General features: G+C 47.4%; 1 long non-coding RNA gene across 3 annotated transcripts; it reads right to left on the bottom strand.

Annotated features, from left to right (window-relative positions):
* Nucleotides 1-217: 217 nt before the first annotated feature.
* On the bottom strand, nt 218-17,778 carry LOC135998201 (uncharacterized). 3 transcript variants are annotated; one of them, XR_010607526.1, is made up of 3 exons: nt 17,636-17,778; nt 13,573-13,741; nt 218-337 (listed from the first exon to the last, which is right to left on the bottom strand). It is a non-coding gene; the product is annotated as an uncharacterized LOC135998201 (long non-coding RNA). The 3 variants fall into 3 exon arrangements; XR_010607524.1 differs by lacking the exon at nt 218-337 and adding an exon at nt 10,052-10,208; XR_010607525.1 differs by lacking the exon at nt 218-337 and adding an exon at nt 10,052-10,205.
* Nucleotides 17,779-26,252: the final 8,474 nt, after the last annotated feature.

The following is a 26,252-nucleotide window of genomic DNA, read 5'->3' as shown; positions in this document are numbered from 1 at the left end:
GACTTCAAATCTGCCTCTCACGGTGACTCAACATCTTATCTGGCCTTGTACGTACTGCCAGTTGGCTCAGCCGAGCACTCCGCTCCAAACACTCTGTCTGTCTCACCTGCTGCTTTTCCCAAGAGGTTCATCACCCATTGCACAGAATCTGCACCTGTCTTGTCTTCCCTTTCCCTGACCAAAGAGAAAAAGTTCAGATGCAAACCTTACCCAGCTGTGGTAGCAAAGTAACCACAGACGAGGTGAGAGATGGGGCTGTACCGGCGTCCTCAGGGAGTTCTACCAGGCAACTGAGACATTCAGCAAATAATGGTGTAAGCTTCGGTCCAGAGATAACCTGGAGAGGAAGGGAGAAAAACAACCTTAATTATTCAACTGCAACAAAGTATTTAACACAGACAAAAATGTGTTGAAAAAAATCTGTTTTTCATTCCTGTGGATGCATTTCCCTTATTCTTGGAAAGTACCAAGTTTGCAGTGTGATCATTTATACCATATTGGAGCTGCCTTTGCTTGCTGACAGCATTCATAAGTAACAGCATTCTTCTTAATCTCATAGCTCTAGCAGAGGAACACCAAACGGATTTCTCAACACATTTCACAATCAGCCTTCAGCTCCGCCCAACAGCCTGCTTTCCACAGACACGGACAGGAACCCAAAGGCGCACGAAGGACAGGCTGTAACAGGAGCTTTCGGAGCACTCTCTGCTTGAGACGAGAAGATAGAACCCAAGTGCAGGGAAGCCTCTGTAAGAAGATGCTGAAAATGACACACCTGCCCATCAGTACAGGGAGGCACGAGTTACACTTGCATAATAGAGGAACATCATGTTGGTTTTGCATTTCCCTGTAGATCTCTTTACAATGGACACAGGAGAAAGCTCAACTGAACACTAACTCTAATATTGATGTTTGAGCAATGAACAAGTAAATCTGCATCTGAACAAGGTACCTGGCAGACGAAGCCATTCAGTCCACGTGTCCATCCCTCACCGCACCGTGGTGCCCAGGCCGAGGTTGTACACAAGGCTCTACCTGGAGCTCAGACCCCCCTCAGCAGCAAACGCCTTTCATTACGTGTTGCATGAAACTGGCAAACGCCCAACACAAGACCAGCTCAAACTGCAGATTTAAAGGTGTGAAAGTAAAGGATCCTTGTGGGTCAGAAATCGGGAATACGAAGCAAAAAGTCCCCCAAAGGGGGAGCACACTGTGTGCTTTACCTACGTCCATCTGAACACATTGCACGTCTCCATGAGCACACACGAACACCAGAAACCACTCTAACAAACACAGAGTGCCAGTCCAGGGATAGGCCTAACACTGACCCGGCCACCAGCTCCCCTGCCAGCCGGGCACCGGGCCAGTGTCCCCGTCTGCAGGTGCTGGGCCCGGGGGAGGCCGCGGAGAGAAGCCAGCCGAGGCCGGGGCCCGAAAAAAGCCACCCGTGCCCACGGGTGCGAGGGGACACCACGGCATCCATGGCGCCCCAGCTCCGCTCTCAGGCCGGGCAGCCACAAACTCCACTCGCGTTTCCCGCCGCCGCTCTTTGGGTGGGAGCGTCCACGGAAAGGCAGCGGGGCCTGACGGGAGAGGCCGCGGCCGCCGTGTTGCTGAAGGGGGGGAGCCCCGGCGGATGGCGCTGGGCAGCCGGTACCCGCGCGTCTGGGCTGCGGAACAGGAGGAGCTGCTGCTTTCCCACCTGAACAACTCAGGATGTGCATCCGCTTGGGTGGGTGCCTCCGGCTTCAGGGCTCCCGTGGGGCCGAGGTAACGCAGGAACTTCGGGAGTGAGACCTTTGCCAGCTCTTTTCCACCTCTGGCAGACAACTTCAGGAGTGAAGATGCTGTGGATTCCATCTGCGCCCAGAGCCCTGATCTTCCTTGCTGCTGCTGCCTTTGTGGTGCAGGTCAGGGTTTCTGGGCGCACGCAGCATTTGGGGCGGGCTTGGGGGTGGGTTTAGGGGGGGGCGGGTTTGGGGGTGGGTTTGCGGGGGGCGGGAGGGCAGCGGCCCAGAGGGCTCCCCTCCTGCGGTGCTGCCGGGGTGTCCCTGGCTGTGTGGCTGCCGGGGGCCGGGGAGGCGAGAGCAAGAGGGCCAAGCGGGCGGCAGCCAGTGCAGGCTGGTGAGCGGCAAGGAGGAGAGGCGAAGGGCTTTGGGCGCTTGGTGGCGGGCCAGGGGGGGCTGAGGCGAGGGCGAGAGAGCGAGGCAGGGGCGCGGGGGGGCAGGAAAAGGGCGGGGTGGGGATCGAACCGGGTGCCCTGCGGACCAGCGTCCCGCGACCTGGCCGCTCCTCTACCGCGATCCCCACCGCCGGGGGGCGCCACAGCGCCCCCTACAAACCTCGACCCCCCGCCCAAACACCCCCACACACCCCCACCCACACCCACCCCCACTCAGCCCACCGCAGCCCCGAGCCTTCCTGCCCGCTGCTCCCCCTCCCTCCCTGTGCCCAACTCTGCCTCGCCTGCCCGAGCCCAAGACTTTATACTCATTTGCCACCATCCTCTTGATGCTGCTCGTATGCCCAATCATCCTGTACATACCAGGAATTCATTTGTCCAGGACATCTGCTTTCTAGCTGAGTTTTAGTTACAATTTGCCAATCTTCTCCACATAAGATCATTGCTTGCTTTTCTTGACAAACTTGCTGGATCTTTTCCCAATTTTGCAATACCTTGGCCAAGGGCGTCCCCTTTTCTATACCGAGTTTATTTCACATCACTCAGAAAAATCACTCAGGGAGACCCTCCCGTTGAGTCACGAGGTTCAGAAAGGACCCCCTTGCTTTCTAAACTCGACCCCCACTTATGTGCGGTTTCAGCTGATCAGGCCACGCGCTTTGTACTCATACATTAAGGATTCATAGTCCCATGTCTCTCAATCATTCCCCCCTGCTGGGGTCAGGTGCCAGATCAGTTGTAAGAACAACGTTCCTCCTTCAGTGGCTCCTCCTTTCAATTTCCTCCACTCCTTGTTTTTACTTTTGTTGTTTTGGAATTATTTTATGATATGGTCTCGTAGGTGGCTTCAAGCCTAGACAATATGATTTCGCACTTTTCTTCGTGACTTACGTATTTAGTATTGTGCTCCCTGTTCTTTTAGCAGCATCATTTTATCAGAGTACAGCGGTGGCCCTAAAGGCATTTTCTTTGCTAGAGCCGTCTCGATAGCGCATGGAACACGTCCTCGGACACAGAATGCCCCCGACCACCAAATCTGGCTGAAGCTTAGTTTCCTTCCAGGATTTGACCAGGACCCAATTTCTGGGCTGAAACTTGTGAGCTGCACACTCTAATGGCAGAGATTGTGCTAGAAGCCCTTGGTGCTTGAGAGAAGCTAGAAAAGAAGACAAGCCGAGCATATATATTTTTTGAGAAACATATCCTTAGTTTCGAACTGTGGGGGTCCAGTATTTCTGCCCAGGTATGGTAGCCCAAAGAGCATTTCATAAGGCGAAACTCCTATATCCTTGTGAGAAGCAGTTCTGGTTCTCCCTAGGGCTAGAGGTAGACATCTAGTCCAGGGTAATCTAGTTTCTAATACTAATTTTGACAATTGCTTCTTTGAGATCTGGTTGAGGTGTTTCTACAAGAGCTTGGACCCATTCAGGGTCTACTAATTTTTCCTTTTAATATGAATCCTAAATATTTTATTTCTTTCTGACACAGCTGAAGCTTAGAAAAAGATTCACGCTGATCTTTTTTTTTGCTAAATGTAAGGAACATTTAATGAAGGAATGTTGTTTTTACAAAACTAAGGAGCTGGTGCCTGACCCCAGCTGGGGGGAAGGACCGAGACACATCTGGCTATGAATCCTTATTGTAAAACAAAGCCTCTTCAAACTCATCCCGCAATGCATGCTGATACCTGTATTTAATCTAGGGGGAAGGGTAGCCAAAGAGCCAGGAACCCATATTTTAATTAGATCGATAAGGGGAAGGGCACCGTTCGAATGAGATGAATGAAATACGTAAACTGAGGCAGGCGTCGGGTAGTCGGTAAACCCTGCAGTACCCAACCAATGGGGAACAGGGGAGCGAAACTGCGGCCGGGATTTGGGGGGATATAGGCAGGGGCTTTTTGCCTTATTATGTGTGCCTACCTTTAGGTAGAACACCCGACCTTGCAAAATCGTTATTAAAATATACTTTGCTGAGAGACCCTGCCTGGGCCCATTATACTTGCAAGGTAAGTGTTTCCTACACTAGAGCGATACATAGATAAACAGAGTATCCTTCAATCAATCTTTGTTTGGGTCAGCTGTCCCAGCTGTGTCCCCTCTGCCAGCTCCCTGGCCCCCCAGCCCACTTGCTGACAGGACGGTGTGAGAGGCAGAACTGGCCTCCACTCTTTGCAAACGTTGCTCAACAATAATGAAAACATCTCTGTATCTGTTTTTAGCATAAATCCAAAACATAGTCCCATACTAGCTACCATAAAGAGAATTAACTCCACCCCAGCCAAACCCAACACAAACTTCTTGGTAATGTCTTTCAAATTTTCTCCTTGTCACCCCTTCCCCCCCCGGCAATAACTATGTTTCCACACCTAGAGCCCGTAAAAGATCTCTCCCTAATAAATAAGCTGGGGACTCTTCCACTAATACAAACCTTCCCCATACACTTTTAATTCCTATAGTCACAAACAGGAGTTTATTCAGAATTCTCTCTCCTTCCCTCTGCTACCCACTGAATTACAACTCTACCTTCGGTCGGTCTTAGATCTCTTTAGGATAACATTTAAAAGGGATAGGGTAGTTTCCATATCTACGAAAAATTCGGCGTCATGGCCTCCTGCTTAACCAGTTATGTGCCCTTTTGCCGTTTAAACAAGTTTCCCCACATGAAAAAAAAAAAAACCACAAACAAAACACACAAAACACACAAACAAAAAAAACCCCCAAACCACAACCCACAAACATTTTCAGCCCCTCTGATTTTCCAAAGTCTATTGAGTTTTCCTCCTTCAGTCATTGCGAATGGTTGCCACCTTAGGGGTAAATATTCCAGATTTCCACAAAAATAGCATTCTGTTTTCTCTCAATCTTTCCCTTTTATCACCTGTCTTCACTCTAAATCCTCCAGGTTTTCTTTTCTTTTTTTTTTTTTTTTTTTTAAATTTCCCCTCCAATCTTTGTCTCTCACTTGCAAATTTCTAGCTAAAGCTGCTGCTACAAACCAATCTCCTGTTCCATCTTTCTTTCATTAGTTCAACTTTTTGCTTCTCTTCCGAACCATCATAAACATACACAGCCACACTCAGAATTTTTGCAAATTCCTCTTGCCAGCCTGGCACATGCTCACTGAAATACTTCCATAGACCCACAACCACACTTGCTACCAGTTCATTACAAAGCCTTCCAAAATCTTCCCCAGTCGACGCTGGGGTGCTGCTCTGGCCTCTGTCTACATTCCTGTGCTTCCGTTCAATTTACTCTGATCTCCTCAAAAGCTCTAATCACTTTTATCAGATTTTTTTTTAACCACTGTTTGGCAATTTTCTCCATTTGTTTGATTATTATCATCTCAATTAGAATCACCTTGAGGCCAGGCAGTCCAATCTCCCCCTGTCTGTAGGGCTAATTCCACATTCTGCTTAGTTATCTTTCTGGACCGGCCAACTCTCTCAATAAGAGGTTAACATCGGCTCAGGATGGATTGTATCCCGAAAAAAATATTAGAAAATAAAGATCCACATCAGTCCCCATCTTCCCTTAACGTACGGGTTTGATTTCCTCACAGAACCAAATCCCCAGGGTCCCAGAGCTGGTGGCTACATACATGTAACACTGGAGGGGAGAAGAGCATTTCATACCCCTATCCACAGAATCACAGAATGTTAGGGATTGGAAGGGACCTCAAAAGGTCATCTAGTCCAATCCCCCAATTCTTCCCCTGCCCTGTCGGGCAGAGAGGGAGGATTTGAGAGAGCCCCTGCCCTGTCGCTGTCGGGCAGAAGTAGGGGGCCAAACAGCTGAGGAGGGTTGGAAGCGAGTTCCAGTTAGGCGTCGCGGGCAACCCCCCTCCCTACCTGCTTTGCTTCCCCAGGTGCCCCTCCGTAATAGGTTTGAGGCCCTGGATATTGAAGAAGATGTAGGTGGGGATGTGGTGCAAGGGCCACCTACGAAGTCACATAGGAAGAGGCGATCGACTCCACGCCTCAAGACTGCCTCCGATAAAAAAGAAAGAAGGGTAATTGTGGTAGGCAATTCCCTTCTGAGAGGGACAGAGGGCCCGATATGCAGAGCTGACCCTCAGCATCGGGAAGTTTGTAGCCTACCTGGAGCTCGGATCAGGGACATCGCCAGGGCGCTCCCCAAACTGGTGCGCCCAACGGACTATTACCCCCTACTGATCTTTCAGACAGATGGGGAGGAAGCGGCATCCCGTAGTCTGAGGGGAATGAAGAGAGACTTCAAGGCCTTGGGACAAATGGTGAAAGAGTCTGGGGCTCAAGTTATCTTCTCTTCCCTCCTTCCATTTTCGGATGATGATGTGGGACGGAATAGAAAAATTGAGTCCGTAAATGATTGGCTTCGGGACTGGTGCTACAGGCAGGGCTTTGGGTTCTTTGATAACGGCTGGTTTTATAAGACACCAGTCCGGTCAGTGATATGTGGGAAAGGTTTATCCCACAGGGGTAAAAAGATGCTGGGACAGGAATTAGCAGGGCTCATTTGCAGGGCTTTAAACTAGATTTGAAGGGGGATGGGGTTGTAGCTGGGCTTGCATCAGTGGGGCAGCACACTGGAATCAATAAAGACCGGGAGGCCCCCCAGGCCCCTAGGGTGAAATCGGTGTACTCGGCTCGCTCCCTGAAGTGCCTGTACACCAATGCGCGCAGCATGGGGAATAAGCAGGAGGAGTTCGAAACCTGCGTTCGGTCAGGAGATTATGATCTGGTGGCAATTACAGAGACATGGTGGGACAGCTCACATGACTGGAATGTGGTCATGGATGGCTATGCCCTTTTCAGGAAAGACAGGCCAGCCAGACGAGGTGGTGGAGTTGCTCTTTATGTGAGAGAGCAACTGCAATGTATAGAGTACTGTCCAGGTGCGGTTGAGGAGCGAGTTGAGAGTCTGTGGGTGAGAATTAAGGGGCAGGCTGGCAGGGGTGACACTGTTGTGGGAGTCTATTACAGGCCACCAGATCAGGGTGAGGAAGTTGATGAGGCCTTCTATGGGCAGCTGAGCGTGGCCTCACAGTCACAGGCTCTGGTTGTTATGGGGGATTTTAACTACCCTGATGTTTGCTGGAAGGACTACTCAGCCAGCCAGCCTCAGTCTAGGAGGTTCCTCCAGTGCATTGACGATAACTTTCTGATGCAAATGGTGGAGGAGCCAACTAGAAGAGGTGCGCTGCTGGATCTCGTCCTCGCTAACAAGGAGGGTCTGGTCGAAGCAGTAAAGGTGGGGGGCTGCCTTGGTTGCAGTGACCATGAGATGGTGGAGTTCAGAATCTCCTGTGGTGGGAGCAGAATACCGAGCAGAATTGCAACCCTGGACTTCAGCAGGGCCGACTTTGGCCTTTTCAAACAGTTGCTGGAGGAAATCCCGTGGGCAAGGCTGCTTGAAGGTAAAGGCGCCCAAGATAGTTGGTAAACATTCAGGGACTGCTTCTACCAAGCTCAAGATCAGTGCATCCCGACGCGCAGGAAGTCAAGGAAGGGAGCCAGGAGACCTGCGTGGTTAAACAGGGAACTGCTGGGCAAACTCAAGTGGAAGAGGAGGGTTTACAAATCATGGAAGGAGGGGCTGGCCACTTGGGAAGAATATAAGGCTGTTGTCAGAGGATGTAGGGAGGCAACTAGGAAAGCTAAGGCCTCCTTAGAGTTAAACCTGGCAAGAGGGGTCAAGGACAACAGGAAGAGGTTCTTCAAATACATGGCAGATAAAACTAACACCAGAGGCAATGTAGGCCCACTGATGAACGGGGTGGGTGCCCTGGTGACAGAAGATACAGAGAAGGCAGAATTACTGAATGCCTTCTTTGTCTCTGTCTACTCTGCCGGAGGCTGTCCTGAGGAGCCCCGTACCCCTGAGGCCCCAGAGGAAGGCAGGGCAATGGAGGAGTCTGCCTCAGTTGATGAGGACTGGGTTAGGGAGCAATTAAGCAATCTGGACATCCATAAATCCATGGGTCCAGATGGGATGCACCCGCGGGTGCTGAGGGAGCTGGCTGAAGTCATTGCTGGACCGCTCTCCATCATCTTTGCCAAGTCTTGGGAAACGGGAGAGGTGCCTGAGGACTGGAGGAAAGCAAATGTCACTCCGGTCTTCAAAAAGGGCAAGAAGGAAGACCCAGGCAACTATAGACCGGTCAGCCTCACCTCCATCCCTGGGAAAGTGATGGAACACCTTATCCTTGGTGCCATCTTAAGACATATCAAGGATAAGAGGGTCATCAGGGACAGTCAACATGGCTTCACCAAGGGGAAGTCGTGTTTGACCAACCTCATAGCCTTTTATGAAGACGTAACAAGGTGGATTGACGATGGCAGAGCAGTGGATGTGGTCTACCTTGACTTCAGCAAAGCATTTGACACCGTCTCCCACAGCATCCTCACGGCAAAACTGAGGAAGTGTGGACTGGATGATCGGGTAGTGAGGTGGACTGCAAACTGGCTGAAGGAGAGAAGCCAGAGAGTTGTGATCAATGGGGCGGAGTCTGGTTGGAGGCCTGTATCTAGTGGAGTGCCTCAAGGGTCAGTTTTGGGACCAATACTGTTCAATATATTCATCAATGACTTGGATGAGGGAATTGAGTGTACTATCAGCAAGTTTGCTGATGACACCAAGCTGGGAGGAGTGGCTGACACGCCAGAAGGCTGTGCTGCCATCCAGCGAGATCTGGACAGGCTAGAGAGTTGGGCGGGGAAAAATTTAATGAAATATAACAAGGGGAAATGTAGAGTCTTGCATCTGGGCAGGAACAACCCCAGGTTCCAGTACAGGTTGGGGAATGACCTATTAGAGAGCAATGTAGGGGAAAGAGACCTGGGGGTCCTGGTGGACAGCAGGATGACCATGAGCCAGCACTGTGCCCTTGTGGCCAAGAAGGCCAATGGCATCCTGGGGTGTATTAGAAGGGGGGTGGTTAGTAGGTCCAGAGAGGTTCTCCTTCCCCTCTACTCTGCCCTGGTGAGACCTCATCTGGAATATTGTGTCCAGTTCTGGGCCCCTCAGTTCAAGAAGGACAGGGAACTGCTGGAGAGAGTCCAGCGCAGAGCCACCAAGATGACTAAGGGGGTGGAGCATCTCCCTTATGAGGAAAGGCTGAGGGAGCTGGGGCTCTTTAGCTTGGAGAAGAGGAGACTGAGGGGTGACCTCATTAATGTTTATAAATATATAAAGGGTGGGTGTCACGAGGATGGAGCTAGGCTCTTCCCGGTGACGACCAACAGTAAGAAAAGGGGTAATGGGTTCAAGCTGGAACACAAGAGGTTCCACTTAAATGTGAGAAGAAACTTCTTCTCAGTGAGGGTGACAGAACACTGGAACAGGCTGCCCAGGGGGGTTGTGGATTCTCCTTCTCTGGAGACATTCAAAACCCGCCTGGACGCCTTCCTGTGTAACCTCACCTAAGTTTTCCTGCTCTGGCAGGGGGATTGGACTAGATGATCTTTTGAGGTCCCTTCCAATCCCTAACATTCTGTGATTCTGTGATTCTGTGATTCTTCCACTGCACAAACACACACACACGCTCCCCTGCCGGCTGCATTGGAAAATAACTTGGGCAATCCCAGGGTAAAGCCCAACAAAGGCAGTAAGGACAGCAAAGACAGTTGGGAAGGGAATCAAGAAGCGACACACAGGGAGGAGCGTAGGATGCTGCAGAGACCAGCTCCACAGGCGCCTTAGTTAACTTACACACAACAGCAGCTAAAATTCTTTCTCAAGGATTTCATACTCGTTTCCAACCATCCTCTTTATGGTGGTTTTTCCTTTATCCTCCCTAGGCCTGGCATTTTTCCTTTCTATTTCCCATTCTGAGTCCCGGGGCTTCTCCTTCCGCCTCGTCCCTCCTCTCAGAACGCCCCCGGCCACCAAGGTAGCACTTAACAGTCTGTTTTCTTACCTTGGTCCGTGCACAGAGCTGCCCGGTCGCTCGTATCGTGCCCCCCACTTTTTCCTTTATCCTTTCCCCTGTGGTTTGCAGGGATCCGCCTTCTTCCATACAGCCTCGGGCTTTCTGTCCGGCCCTGCTGGAGTCCCCACCGACCATTCAGAAGACCATTGAAATCAACGGGGCCCCCGCGCCTTCCCGTCCTTTGGCGATAGGGACCCCCGAGATGACGACGTCGAATCTCGGACGAGCCCCCAGACTTGTAGGAAACGACCATGTTGCCAATAGAATAGGCTCAGGCAGGATCTCTCAGCAAAGCATATTTTACTAACGCTTTTGCAAAACGGAGTGTTCTACCTAAAAGCTGGCAACAGGGCAAAAAGCCCTGCTTACATCCCCCCCCAAATGCTGGCCGCAAATGCCCTGCCCTGTTCCCCACGAGCTGGGTACTGCAGGGTTTACGCACTGCCCCACGCCTGCCTCAGTTTCCACGATTCATTCATGTAATCCTAACAAGCCCCTTCCCCTGATCGATCTCTTTAAAAGATGGGTTCGTGGTTAGCCATCCCTCTAGATTTACTTGGTTTTTAAATGCAGGAACCAGTTTGCATGGCAGGATTAGCTGGAAGAGAGTTGTTTTCTGCGAAGGATTCCTAGTGTGCTGTCTCTCGGTCCTTCCCCCCGCTGGGCTCAGGTGCCAGATGAGCTGCAAAAACAACATTCCTCCTGGAAGGGCTCCTTGCAGGGCTCCGGCAAAGGCGAGAGAGCGAGGCAGGGGCGCGGGGGGGCAGGAAAAGGGCGGGGTGGGGATCGAACCGGGTGCCCTGCGGACCAGCGTCCCGCGACCTGGCCGCTCCTCTACCGCGATCCCCACCGCCGGGGGGCGCCACAGCGCCCCCTACAAACCTCGACCCGCCCGCTCAGGCCCGAGCAGGCAGCTGGCAGCAGCGGGAGGTCTTGGGCTCGGGCAGGCGAGGCAGAGTTGGGCGCAGGGAGGGACGGAGGGAGGGGCAGCAGCGGGCAGGGGAGCGGGGAGGAAGACTCGGGGCCGGGGGGGCGGGTGGGGGAGTGTGTGTTTGGGCGGGGGGGCAGGTGGGGTTGTAGCGGGGCTGCAGGTGGTGTGCAGAGGGGGAGGAAGCGGGGACAGGGCCGGGGGGCTCGAGGCTGTTGTTTGTGTGCGGGAGGAGCATTTGGGGCTGTGAGGCGGGCGGTGTCGGCGTGGCGCGCTGGTGGGAGGCAGCGAGGCGGTGGGTGCCCTCCGGGCTGGGCGGGCGGGTCGAGGTTTGCAGGGGGCGCTGTGGCCCCTCCCGAGCTCTCCCACAGCCCCAGCCTCAGCACAGCAGCCCCGGGCCGGGCGGGCGGGCGCGCAGGGCGCTGTGAGGCCTATAGGGGGCGCCGTGCGTTCCCCGGCCGTGGGATCTCGCTGGAGGAGCGGCCAGGTCGCCGGAGAGCGGTCCGGAACGTACCTGGTTCGATCCCCGCTTTTCCCACCCACAAACCCGCCGGCCCCGCGCACCTGCCTCGCTCTCTCGCCTTCGCCTGAGCCCTGCAAGGAGCTAGTGAGGGAGGAATGTTGCTTTGGCAACTGATTTGGCACCCGAGCCCCGCAGGGGGGAACGACTGAGAGACATCAGACTAGCAATCACAGAACGGCAGCGATTGGAAGGGACCTCGAAAGATCATCCAGTCCAATCCCCTCGCCGGAGCAGGAACACCCAGATGAGGCTACACAGGAAGGCGTCCAGGCGGGTTTGGAATGTCTCCAGAGAAGGAGACTCCACAACCTCCCTGGGCAGCCTGTTCCAGTGCCGCGTCCCCCTCATTGTGAAGAAGTTTCTTCTCATATTTAAGTGGAACCTCCTGTGTTCCAGTTTGCACCCATTGCCCCTTGTCTTATCACTGGTTGTCACCGAGAACAGCCTGGCTCCATCCTCCTGACACTCACCCTTTACATATTTATAAACATTAATGAGGTCACCCCTCAGTCTCCTCCAAGCTCAAGAGACCCAGCTCCCTCAGCCTTTCCTCATAAGGGAGATGCTCCACCCCCTTAGTCATCTTGGTGGCTCTCCGCTGGACTCTCTCTAGCAGCTCCCTGTCCTTCTTGAGCTGAGGGGCCCAGAACCGGACACAATATTCCAGATGCGGCCTCACCAGGGCAGAATAGAGGGGGAGGAGAACCTCTCTCGACCTACTAACCACCCCCCTTCTCATACACCCCAGGATGCCATTGGCCTTCCTGGCCACAAGGGCACAGTGCTGGCTCATGGTCATCCTACTGTCCACCAGGACCCCCAGGTCCCTTTTCCCTACACTGCTCTCTAACAGGTCCTTCCCCAACTTATACTGGAACCTGGGCTTGTTCCTGCCCACATGCAAGACTCTACACTTGCCCTTGTTACATTTCATTAAACTCTCCCCCACCCAACTCTCCAGCCTGTCCAGGTCTCGCTGGATGGCAGCACAGCCTTCTGGCGTGTCGGCCACTCCTCCCAGTTGGGTGTCATCAGCAAACTTGCTGACAGTCACTCTATTCCCTCATCCAAGCCATTGATGAATATACTGTATAGTACTGGTCCCAGTACCGACCCTTGAGGGACTCCACTAGATACAGGCCTCCAGCTAGGCTCTGTCCCATTGACCACAACTCTCTGGCTTCTTTCCTTCAGCCAGTTCCCAGTCCACCTCACTACTCCATCATCCAGACCACAGTTCCTCAGTTTAGCTGCGAGGATGCTGTCGGAGACTGTGCCAAATGCTTTACTGAAATCAAGATAGACCACATCCCCTGCTTTGCCATCATCTGTCCACCTGGTTATGTCCTCATAAAAGCCTATGAGGTTGGTTAAGCATGACTTCCCCTTGGTGAAGCCATGTTGACTGTCCCTAATGACCCACTTATCCTTGATATGCCTTCAGACGGCGCCAAGGATGAGTTGTTCCATCACCTTCCCGAGGATGGAGGTGAGGCTGGCCGGTCTATAGTTACGCGGGTCCTCCTTCTTGTCGTTTTTTGAAGACGGGAGTGACATTTGCTTTCCTCCAGTCCTCAGGCACCGCTCCCGTTCCCCACGACTTAGCAAAGATGATGGAGACTGGCCTAGCAATGACTTCAGCCTACTCCCTCAGCACCCGCGGGTGCATCCCATCTGGACCCTTGGATTTATGGATGTCCAGATTGCTTAATCGGTCCTTAACCCAGGCCCTCAGCCTTCCCTAGCCTGGAAGCACCAACACCCATGAAGGAGTGAGCTGTGGGCAATGTCCTGCTTTGCCTTCAGTGTCTCTCCCAATTTTAACTTGCAAATTTGTAGTGGATGAGGGTGTATAACTGCGAGCTGGGGATAACTGTTTTCCAGTGAACGTGAGAGACAAGGACATCGAACTGCTGCCCATGCAATCTGGTCTCCGAGGACACCTAGCAACTATTCACCTCACACCTGCCAATGCAGTCGTTTCAAAAAAAAAACCCAAACCCACTAAGGCAGGGCTATATTTCTCACCTTCCTAGATGTCGTCCTTTCCTGACTTGAACCTTTGGCCTCTTTGTGAGGCCTTCGGTTTCATTACTGGGTAGCAGAGGTTTGTTATCGGTCCTTGATTTGGCTTTTCGTAAGTGTATATTGAATCCTGCAATTTTCTGAAGATCCTCTTTGGAACACCTTCAGAAGTCTGCAATGAAAGGAAAGAAACGTTTGTCTGCAACTGCAAACACAGAAGAGCAGTTCAAAATCTGGGCTCAGGTGTGTTGAAGAGGGACGGCATTACCGACTTCCCCCTGGTGACAGAGCGCAGGGTTCTCTAGGAAATCTATTTTAGCCTTCTACTGCACCACACTGGTGTGGATGTCAATGCCTAAAGTCTGTGTTGAACTTGTATAAGGAAAAATGGAAAAAAAGAATAAGCCAAGAAGTGCCATCATTATTTTAAAGAAAGATGAGAAAGTCATTTTGCTTATGTCTCCAATAGAAAAGAACCACGGGAAATTGACCCCCAACCCTTCTCTACTCAGTGCTCAGATCTGACAATAGCTCCTCCTTCCCCTTCCTCCTCCTTTCTTCCGAGGTAAACAGTGTCACATTCAGTGCCGTGTAGATTACTTGGCATTTCTGAACTGAATCTTAAGTTACCTTTGCACTGATTCATGAAGAGAGAGGAACTGAGCAGCTCAGGCATGGATGTGTATGAGTATTCAAGGGTCCTGGCCTGGCATCAAGATCAGTGGCATTTTATCGATTTCTCTTTTCATAGACTGAGCTCTTTGTCGGCCAAAGCTCAGGCAGCTTACCAAAAATCCAACTACAGTCCTCCTGTGTTAACAACATCCAGATTATCGAAGGAAGAACGCTCAAATGTTACAGTCACCCTTCGTTTGCAGAGAACAGCTGCAGAAACGGAATGCCTGACACAAGCTAGTGCAACAACACAGAAACGTAGGGAAGGAAAGAGAACACCCAACCGCCTGTTCTAATGGTTATTTTCTCCAGTACAGGAGAAACAACCCCTAACTCCAGAGAACAAGCAGGTCAGGGTCATTGATCCCACAAAAACGAGCATAAGAAATACGAAGGTGATTCCCCCGAGTCCAGTGACTCTCTTGCCCTCAAGCCAGACTCGTGCCACAAAAACAAAACTCTTCCCAAAGATTTTATCTTAGTTTGAACGGGTAAGTTGTGATGACAGAGATTCGCCAGGAGTCCTAACCACGGCATCGTTACCTCGTGTTCTGTGGATTGACTGAAAAGTCCAGAAAGTCAAACAAAGACTTTTTATTAAAGCATCCAGAAAGTAGTTACAAGAATTTGGGGCTTGAGGGTGGGGTGCTTGGGGGACTCTATTTTGTTTCTGTGGCGGGAGGCGGGGGGGGTGTTTTGTTTTTTAACTAGGCACCATTCTGCCAAGCCAAGCAAAATTCAGATTGCAATCCCCATAGTGTGGGCGGTTTTTAACTGAGCACATCTGTAAAAAAAAGTCTATCAGGCACCAGCACTATCAAAGGTCCTTTATCGCAGGTGCTTTTAAGAGTCACTAGATCTCTTACAAGGAGCCTTGCACAAAACTCATTTTAATCTAACATAAGTCTGTTCCTGATGACAAGCATGAATCTTCCCCTGCTGCTTCTCTTTGACAGCTCCTGGGGGCATGGGGGTGGGCTAAGAGGCAATTAATATCCAGTCACTCAAAGTCCCACAACCACTGCATTCAACAGGCTGTAACAACATGGTTTTCAAAGAAAAAGCTCTGTTTACTTCGGAGTAAAAATGCCAAACTCATTCATAGCGAATGTAATTTTAGGACTGTGTACATGTAGGAGTAGTCACATTTCTAGAGTCCTAAAATTACGTTTGGCCCTTTGAAGGCAACCGCAAGGCTGAAGTGTCCCTCGCTGAAAATGAGTTTGACACCCCTGGCTTAGAGGAAAACAAGTTTGCTGTAAAGACTGCCAACAGGTCTAATGCTAGATAAGTCTTTCATACAGCATACTTTCAGCACTCAACGTAATTGAGTTAATATAAAGTTAATATGCACAATTATGACAAAAATCACAGCACAGGATAGCAGCTGAAACCAAATCTCATCATATAAACATGTGACATAAGAAATTAAAGGTCTTATAATTGGATCTACTTGGTGACTACAAAATCTCTCCCACTGACTGGCAAGTCACCTGGAGCCCTTAGTCTTCTCCGACTCCAGGTGCCTGGACAAATACACAAACTGTGACAAAGGGTCTTTACCAGCTGCCTGACTCGTTTTCCACAGATCAAGGGCAACAGAACTGCTGGCAAATTCATTTTCTGTCTTCCCTCCCTCTCAGAAAAGACATGCGACCACAGGCAGCCAGCAAGTACTTGCTGAAAGCTCAGAGCCCCATATGAGGAAACCCGTGCATATTAAAATACATTTGTTTCAATTAGAGCAGGTGAGAAGCTCAAGCACAATTAAAGAGAGACTACAAAGAACTCTAAGCAGCATTAAAATGCTGTCCTACTAGCCGCGTCTAGCAAACAACATACACAGCTAAGACCAACACACTATTTCAGATGGAGCTTCTAAAGGGTTCTAACATGCATGCAGCATAATAGACACTACCTAAGAGTAGACAAACATAGTTAAGCATTAGTTCCTGTTACCTGTGATATGACTGGGCCACTGACATTAGTAAAGCTTCGATGAACCACTCCTGCCAGCACGCTGGTCAGATTGTAGGTGTCCTGAAGAGCTTCTCTAGTCTCACTGTCTAAAGCTGGAATTTAAGAATTGGTAACAAAAATCCCTGTCAAACAGCAAAGGCAGCTGTTGTATTAGCTCCCAATCTAAGCAGAAGCCAAAGTCTTTGACCAGTTTTTCACGTCTGTTTCACAAACAGCTACAAATAAATCACAGCTCCTATGCACTTGCATCTCTACCTTACTTCCGAACTTGGGGTTAACTGAAACACTAATGCTTTTCCTCCAGAGGCTTGAACACCGAAGGAATGGCCTACCTCCTACCTACAAAGTTGTAGTTCTGTTTGAGACCACAAAACCTGCACTTGAAAGGCTTTAAAAGCTTAAAATCAATTCTCTCCCTTTCTTGCTTCACACTAGAGTGGGCAAGTAGACCAAAACTGACACCTTGATAGGGTTATGTAGGAAGAGTTAAACAAAAAAAGCCGGTTCTGCTTAGGGAGCCCTGAAAAAGACGTAGCAAACAAGGATGACAGGTAAAGCGCCAGATCAGTTGGAGAGGGACTAATTCTCAAAACTTTCCCGACCCAGCAGGTTGGAGAAGGTAGTTATGGACCCCAGCAACCACTATAATTTAAAAAGTAACTGTTTCAAAAACCTGAAAGAAGCTCAAAGAGGCTAAAGTCTCCAGGAACCAGAGCAGATAAACAGGAGGTCATCGAAAAGGACTCAAATCTTGAATAAGCACTCACACATTATGAGAAACTAGACAGTGAAGCGATCAATTTTTCCCCTGTACGGGTAACCTACAGGTTCTTGTGAGCACAGAGCTCCCTAAACAATGAAGTCCCAATTCCATGAAATGGGTACAAAATGCATCTCAGGAAACAAGTTAGAGGCACTACAAACTATTTCCGAATTGGGAAGCTTGATGCACACAGGCCCAGGCCACTGCAAAGCCCAAACTGCTGCCCAGCAAACACTCCAATGGGAGAGGTAACTGAGGCGATGACGCTTGTTGATGTAACGTGGCTCCTCCCTCTCTTTGCATCCCCTAGGCCGGTTTCTTCACTTCATTAAAACAGGTAGACCCTTCAAGCTCCAAAACTCAAGGAAAAGAGAATAATTCCTCACCCCACCCGGCAAGGAAGCAAATTCTGACAAGCACGATCGTTGCCATTTTACAGAGGTGACTTCAAATCTGCCTCTCACGGTGACTCAACATCTTATCTGGCCTTGTACGTACTGCCAGTTGGCTCGGCCGAGCACTCCGCTCCAAACACTCTGTCTGTCTCACCTGCTGCTTTTCAGGTTCATCACCCGTTGCACAGAATCTGCACCTGTCTTGTCTTCCCTTTCCCTGACCAAAGAGAAAAAGTTCAGATGCAAACCTTACCCAGCTGTGGTAGCAAAGTAGCCACAGACAAGGCGAGAGATGGGGTTGTATTGGTGTCCTCAGGGAGTTCTACCAGGCAACTGAGACATTCACTTGGTAGAATCTGGTTTGAAGCAAATAATGGTGTAAGCTTCAGTCCAGAGATAACCTGGAGTTGAGGGGAGAAAAACAACCTTAATTACTCAACTGCAACAAAGCATTTAACAAAAACATCCAAGCAGGCACGAGTTACACTTGGATAATAGAGGAACATAATGTTGTTTTGCATTTCCCTGTAGATCTCTTTACAATGGACACAGGAGAAAACTCAGCTGAACACTAACTCTAATATTGATGTCTGAGCAATGAACAAGTAAATCTGCATCTGAACAAGGTACCTGGCAGATGAAGCCATTCAGTCCACGTGTCCATCCCTCACCGCACCGTGGTGCCCAGGCCGAGGTTGTACACAAGGCTCTACCTGGAGCTCAGACCCCCCTCAGCAGCAAACGCCTTTCAGTACGTGTTGCATGAAACTGGCAAACGCCCAACACAAGACCAGCTGACGGGTCAAGCTCCATTGTTAAAGATGTGGAAGGAGATGATCCTGGTCGGTCAGAATCTCGGGAAGATGGAAAAAGTTCCCCAAAGGGCACACTATGTGCTTCGCTTACGTCCATGTAAACACGTTGCACACCTCCATGAGCACACACAAACACCGTAAACCACTACAACAAAGTACACAGTGATACTCCGGGGATGCGGCTGGACACCGAAACGGCCACCACCTCCCCTGCCCGCCGGCACCGGGCCAGTGTCCCTGTGTACACATAGGCAGGCACGTCGCAAGAAGAGCCAGAGGCCACGAATGCATTGCAAAGAGCAAGTTTTGTTTCAGTTACCTCTCCACTGGGGGGTCTCCGAAGTCGCACCTGAGCTGCCAGGCAGAGGTGACACAAGCGGGGACGCAGGCGCTGGTGAGTTCAGCCCTGCTGGAAGATCGCTGGGCCTGCTGAGCTCGCCTGCATTTCAAGGCTTCAGGCCGGCGCAGCCTCCCGCTCTTTCCCACAACAAAGCAGGAATCTCAGACATAGGGATAAGGTGCCTGGAGTTTCTCACAGGCCTGTGTTATCTGTGGAGGGATGGTTAGATAGTAGGGGTCATGTGAATTTAATACAGTTAGCAGAACAGGAGTTAGATAAGCAGCGAACTCAGCTCATGTGAATCACAAGCAAGATACTGACTTGGCTAAATTATAAGGACCTTGACATTTAATATGTATCAAGCAGAAGCCTTGCGGTCAGCAGTCCGTTGGGAAAAAGCAATGTAGAAATGAAAAGAATGTAGATCTAAGGGTGGAGTTGGTAGCTAAATTGTAACCAATGATGAGCTTAAGTTTTGTAATACGCATAAGCCAATTACTGATTATACTGAGTATCTGTTGCTAGACAAATTAAGTTAATGTAATCCCTAGATTTTAGCCAATCAGGTTATGACTAGTAGGCATAATTATTGGAACATGTATAAAAGTGAACTGCTCTGTAATAAAGTTGAAGTTTGCTGATACTTATATTAAGTGTTTGCGTCTTCCCTCGCTGTGACAAATGCGACAAATGGCGCCCGAACAGGGACAAAAAGGAAGCCCTGCAGCCACGGTCTAGCACGGTCCAGCGAGTAGGAGATAGCGGTCTCGAAGCAGCACGAGAAGGCAAAAGAGCTGGACTCCGTGCCCGGAACGACCTTAAAGAAGGGTTCCGCCGCTAAAGGCCGCCGACGTCTTGCAAAGGCTGCAACAGCGCGCTGAAGAAACAAGGTATGGATAGACAAGCGGCTTATGATTTATTTAAGTGCTTCTTACAGAAGCGTCAGCTTAAGGATATTGATTTAGATAAAGAGTTAGCAGGGTTGCTCACGTATGGAGTAGCCAAGGGTTTTTTTAAGGATCTTAATGAAGTTTTTGATGTAGAGGAGTGGTGTCGCTTTAGAGAAAAATTGTGGAATGCAGCTATCAAGGAGGAAAAGGCAGCTAATAAGTTGGGACGGCCCTGGCGGGTGGTAATAAATGCCTTAAAACAATATCATGCAGAGCAGAAGGCCGCCCATGCCGCCTCGGCAGCCCTAGCTTCCCCATCGGCCACTAATGCAGCCACTGGAGAGGGTTCAGCTTTTGCCTCGTCATGCCCATTGCCCCCTGCCACTAATGTTGTTTTCCTTCCATCGGGTTCATATGCCAGTTCAGTTCCTTCTGCGCCTCCTATGCTATCTCCCGGTCAACCGAGCGAGGAGCACTGGTCATCTCCCCCCGAAGGGGAGGGGAAGGCTCGCGCGCCTATAGACTCTAAAGACACTGATACGAGGGGAGGTGCAGAGCGGGTGGCGAACGAGCAGCAGAAGTTGTGGCAAGAGGTTTCTAATCAAGCCTGGATGTCAGGGGACAAAGAAGCGGCTGAGGCCCTAGCCATTGCCTTTCCAGTAATATATTCTCCCACTGCTGGTGGCCTGAACGCCACCATCACTGCCCTAGATTGGAAGCTGCTGTCGCAATTATGGACCACAGTTAGTGACTCGGGTCTCCATGGTGAGCCCACCCGTCAAATGCTAAATTACATTTGGGGAGGTGTTTTAGAACATAAGAAAGCACTTGGAAATACGAGGAAGAAAGATCTTGTGAATTATTATAATCAGTGGTAATTGCTGTGTAAGTTAGATGTATGGGAAAAGTGGCCGAAGAATAGAACCTTGAAGTATAACATTTTGTTGCAAGTAGTGTTGTTTTTAAGGCGAGAAGAGCAGGACAAGGGTAAAACTCTACAGAAGATCGTTAAATTGTTTTGGGCAGTTTTGCAACAGGCTGGGGAAGAATTGGCTGATGGCACACGAGTCATAGGGGGTTTACTCGAGTCTGCAAGATGCTTTCCTTATTAACCTGTTTTCTTTGTAGGTATCTGTTTAAGCATATTACAGTTTAATAAGTCTTTGCCTGTTGTATAATATAGCAAGTTCACAGAATCATGAGAATCTGTTGACTCAAAATATGCATTTTGTGATTATACAGAAGAAGGTGAGTAATTCAGTTTTTTACTGTGTGAATGTGATGATAAGATTTTGTGTGTAACAGTTGTTACTTTTCTTTCTACCATGCTAGTTTATTCCAACATCCAGACTTGCGCAACTCTGTGATAAGCTGTGTCTCATCTCGGTGTACTAAATTTGGCTCTTTTGTATGCACACCGGGTAAAGAATCCTGTTTTGGGATAACAGTTGTAGCACTTCAGATGAGACGCATATAAAAGCCTTGCCCAGTTCAGCTTGCTAGGGCAGCAGGGGGGCAAGTGCCGCTTGGGCTCCAGCGCGCACTGACCTGTTTTGTCAGGGAGATCCAGCGACAATTTCCTCCTTGCTGAGCTGCAAGCAGTCCAAAGGTGCAATGCTAAAATTGAAATATTGTCTTGAATAAGTGTAACTGTGATCCATCTGCATATTTGAACTCAGTGTTTGGTTTTCATATCTGAGCTCAGTATTTTAGTTTGTATATATATATATATTTGGTACCAAAATAATTTTGTTTGGGGAGATAATTACAAAATAGGAACCGGTTCCGCTACTAAAATACAACCTTGATCCCCTTTAAGATGCATCCTTACTTATTAGAATAACTTTTTGAGAAATACTCTGATAAAAGAAAAGTGTAGTTTGAATGTGGAATTCTAGAGTTTAGTGCTATATTGCAATTAACGTTGTTCTACAGAACTTTGGAAAAAAATGAGATGAAATATAGTACTGTAAGTCAAAAAAAAAAAAAAAGGCTTGTTAAACTTTGATTCGTATTAAATTTATGTGCTAGTTAGAAGTATAAGAAATAAAAAGTTATATTTAAAAGTTGCTAAAATATGAACTGATTTAGATCTAAGAGAAATAAATTAATGAATTAATAGTTAATATGCTGTTTATTAACATCTTTAAGAAATTACAAAAAGTAAATAAAGCTAAAGAATGTAGCTACTGCTGAGCTAATTGGAATTGCATATAAAGTGTATTATGTTTGGAATTAAATGGGAATATTTAAAATAAATAAATAAATAAATAAGCAAAATATCCCGGGTCTGCGCTGTACAGCTTGAACATAAATTTAAAGCCTGTGTCAAGCTTCAAGATAAACTCAGCTCATTGTAACTAAGAAGTTTTGCCAAGGCCAGGCAGCTCCCACTTAGCACCAGCGATTGTGCCACTTGTGTGGCCTTGCTTGTATCTAAACTTCAGCGAGAAGATTCTAAAGCGACGAAAGGGGGGGTTCTCCCCACCCCGACACTGCAGCGGTGGTGTAATTCTGAATGAAGCAGTCTGAGGGTGAAATTTAAAGGCATCTCCAGCAGATCCGTAGTTCCAATGAAGCTGGAAAATTAAACCAAAACCTTTTTTATATAGACTTTTTCTGTAGTAACTAATTGTAAGAAACTTCTTATTAAATTCACCGTGATAGTTTTTGAAATTGTAGAAAAAGAAAGCCATTTTTTGAAACCAATGAAATGCCAAATTTGGAACAAAGTTTTAACAGATGAATTCTCGTATTTGCCAGAAAGTCCGATACCTTTCTTGAGTCAAGATTTGTTAAGTAAATTGTAAACTCAAATAATGTTTTCTGAGAATTCTATTCAGTTACATGTCCCATAAGAAAATGTTTGGGTGGTGCAGATCTGCTTGCTGCAAGCAAAAAATCTCCAAGGAAATTTTAGATGCTGTATTTCCACTAGTACCCGCAGCCGAAGTATCGGTAAAGCCAACACTACACTGATAATACTTAAATAGGACTTCAATCTGGTAAGGAAAAACAATATCCAATAAATATGAAAGCCAAAATGGAGTTAGAGACTTTGATGAACAAACTTATGACAACCTTACAGGCTGACTGCATTCGATTGAACTTGCATATTTGTCTACTTATAGTTACAACACAAAAACAACCTGTGGCTATTGTGGGACAGTATGTTGACAATGCTAACAGACTGATATACTGATTGTTACTGATCAAAAAATGCAGAGAATTAATTTAAGTCTTAATGGGTCCTGATCCTTTTGTCATATATGTACCATTTGTAAAATCTAATTTTAATCTTTTTTTTATTATTTGCAATCTATGTCCTTTTAAATTACATTAAGTGATTTTCTTAATAGCGTAGCTTTTAGCATGCCTAGATATAAATTGATGTAGAATCTGCATGTCTTTGATGTCAAGCTACAGGACATACTTGTATTTGGTCTCATCCTACATGCTTGCACAGTTTTTGTAGATAGTTTAAAAAAGTCTCACAAAGCTGTAGTAGTCTGATGTAAAAATAACAATCAGCATCATTCTGTTAAAATTATTGAAGGTTCAACCCAATTAATAGAACTTAATGCAGCTTTACATGCCTTAGAGCTTTTTAAGGAGAAACCTCTAAATTTGATTTGTGATTCTGAGTACGTAGTTAGGACCATCCCCTTCACCTTTTTTGAAGAAATCTCGCAACAGTAGCTCTTTGAATTGTTTGTATCATTGCAAACTGTATTACAGCATTGCAGACACCCACTATCTGTTACTCATATATGCTCTCATACCGCTTTACCAGGTCTCATAACAGAAAAAAGTTGCAGACTCATACTGCAGCTACAGTCCGTTTCCAGTCTGCCAGGGCTTCACATATTTTCTTCCATTAGAATACTGCTACTTTAAAATAAATGTTTTATCCGACACTCGAACAAATAAAAGACATAGTTTGCTCTTAGCTGAAATGTCAAGGCCTAATTACAAATTTACGCTCCCTTGGAGTTAACCCTCACAAGCTCATAGCTAATGCCATTTAGCAGACTGATGTTACATATGTCTCATCCTTTAGTCGTTTGAAATATGTACACATTTCTATAAATACTTTTTCAGGTATGCTTTGTGCATCTGCTTGTACTAGTGAGAAAAACATGGATGTCTAGTGCCACTGGACCCACTGTTTTGCTATGCTGGGTGTGCCATAACAAATTAAAACTAGCAATGGTCCTAGCTAAACTGCTAGATCCGCGTAATATTTTTTATAGCAATGGGATGTTTCGCATGTCACAGGTATTCCACATTCTGCCACTGAATAAGCTATTATTGAACAAGTGCATTCCACACTGAAACAAACGTTATTAATACAAAAAGGGGGAAAGAGATATGTGTGTGTTCTTATTCCAACAAGACCAAACTGACTTCCTGCGAAATATGTTAAATCTCACTATGAGCTGGAAAAACAGTGCAAGAACCCAATGCCAGAAGTGCAATGTCTGTCCCTGCAGCAGACGGCAGCGAAGAAACAGAAGAGACCAAGGGAAGAAGCCAATGATGTTACCTTGGGGCAGCTAAAGAAGTTACAACAAAATGCAAGTACTGTTATGACAGCAGCAGGCCCCTCACTCCAGTTAACACTTTCTTAGCCTATTCGGGTATTATCTCTTGCAACAGTGCAGTAACAATGACATGCATTAAGTAGATGGTGCATAGATACCACCAGAAGGTCAATTGCTGGAAAAACAAAGATTGGATTAAACTTAATCAAATGCAGCAGTATTTTGTTGAGATCCCTCCTGTATGTATTTATAAGAAATTTAATTGACAATTGTTTGTCAGGGAAGTTTCACCTGTTTTATCAGTGATGAGGAATGGAAAAGTGGTTCAGAGTAATTTAGATTTTGTTTCCATTCTAAGTCTTAATATGCAAGGTATCTAAAATAACCACAGAAGATGTTTCGAATTTGTACTAGACCCCCTGTAAATTAGAAGCACTATCATATGAGAATGATACAGTTTTAAATTATTTAGATTAGAAATAAACTAGTGAAAAAACTTTCAGTGCATTTGTTTTCCTTAATTGTTATAATTTGTATTATTCTATTTTATTGTAAGTTGGTTTGTAATGATAATTTATAACAGGAAAATAGCACGTAAGGTATGATGATCCACAATGGACATTTAAACTCACCAACAGAATGCCCCCTTTTGACTTTGGAAGCAAGAGGTGACTGCGCCACCACTCCAAAGTAACCTGTCAGATCATGACTGTAGTTGCAAAGTGGATTGTGTGGCAGTTGCACATTCCCCTAAGATTTAGAGCCTTCAATGGGGCCGTTGATGGCTCTTTATTACCTGTCCCCAGGTACACACTTAAGGTGGTACCCAGGTGTTATCAGTCACATCCTCCCTGGTCTCGGCGCAGGGTAACTTCACCTCTACCAGCTAGTGGGACAGAAGGGGTGGGACCCTCGGTCAGTTGACAGGGTCCTCAACAAGACGTGCCCAGAGCTATGTTGTAATGCCCGCAGCCACATCTGACTAGACTAGAAAACGGGGTTCCCGCCGAAGATGCCCCTTGAGTGATCTTCTCGGAGCTGCGGGTCTGTAAACTAGAGTCCTTGTCTTGAATGAGCCCTTGCCTAATTTAAGCAGGTGATTGTTTATTGTGAGTACCCTGAAGTGAGAGGCCTCTAGTTTTGTTTCTTGTGAGTGACTACATGCACGTTGTGGATCCTCATTATTCTTATGTTATTGTATTCAAATAATCTCCTTAACTGATATCTGAACCTGTATGTTATGTTATCAAAGTGCTAAATATATGTAATGCCATTGAAACTGAATTATAATGCTTATGAGCAAAATCAAGTAAAACAACACTTCCAAAAGAACGGTCTCAGATAATGTACAAAGCCTGATTTAAGATTTAGCCAGTGCCCTGAAAAACAAGTGCATAATTTAAGAATTAACACTATAAGATATAATGGTTAACATTATCTAATAGTATAAAATGATTAGACCCAAAAACTTGCTTTTCAAGCCTCAATCTGCACATATGGATTTTTGTAGGAATTAAGATAACTGAAAAATCTACTTTTGCATAGATTAATAATACTGCCTGTGATTGTTGCTATATTGTTAATTGTGCACTTAGTTTGCGCAAAAACAAAAAAGGGGGAATTGTGGAGGGATGGTTAGATAGTAGGGGTCATGTGAATTTAATACAGTTAGCAGAACAGGAGTTAGATAAGCAGCGAACTCAGCTCATGTGAATCACAAGCAAGATATTGACTTGGCTAAATTATAAGGACCTTGACATTTAATATGTATCAAGCAGAAGCCTTGCGGTCAGCAGTCCGTTGGGGAAAAAGCAATGTAGAAATAAAAAAAATGGAGATCTAAAGGTGGAGTTGGTAGCTAAATTGTAACCAATGATGAGCTTAAGTTTTGTAATACGCATAAGCCAATTACTGATTATACTGAGTATCTGTTGCTAGACAAATTAAGTTAATGTAATCCCTAGATTTTAGCCAATCAGGTTATGACTAGTAGGCATAATTATTGGAACATGTATAAAAGTGAACTGCTCTGTAATAAAGTTGAAGTTTGCTGATACTTATATTAAGTGTTTGCGTCTTCCCTCGCTGTGACAAATGCGACAGTTATCTAACACAGAGGTTCTACTCACCAAGCACACAAGGTCAGTAGAACAATTAGTGTGATGTATGTGCTTCTTCTACAGACAGGTGCAAGTCACTGCAAGTCGCAGCCAGCGGCGGGGTGGCGAGAAGCCAGCCGAGGCCGGGGCCCGAAAAGGCCACCCGTGCCCACAGGCCCGAG

Source organism: Caloenas nicobarica, chromosome 1, assembly GCF_036013445.1.
Source record: "Caloenas nicobarica isolate bCalNic1 chromosome 1, bCalNic1.hap1, whole genome shotgun sequence".
NCBI lineage: Eukaryota > Metazoa > Chordata > Aves > Columbiformes > Columbidae > Caloenas > Caloenas nicobarica.
This window is presented reverse-complemented; position numbering and strand designations above follow the sequence as displayed.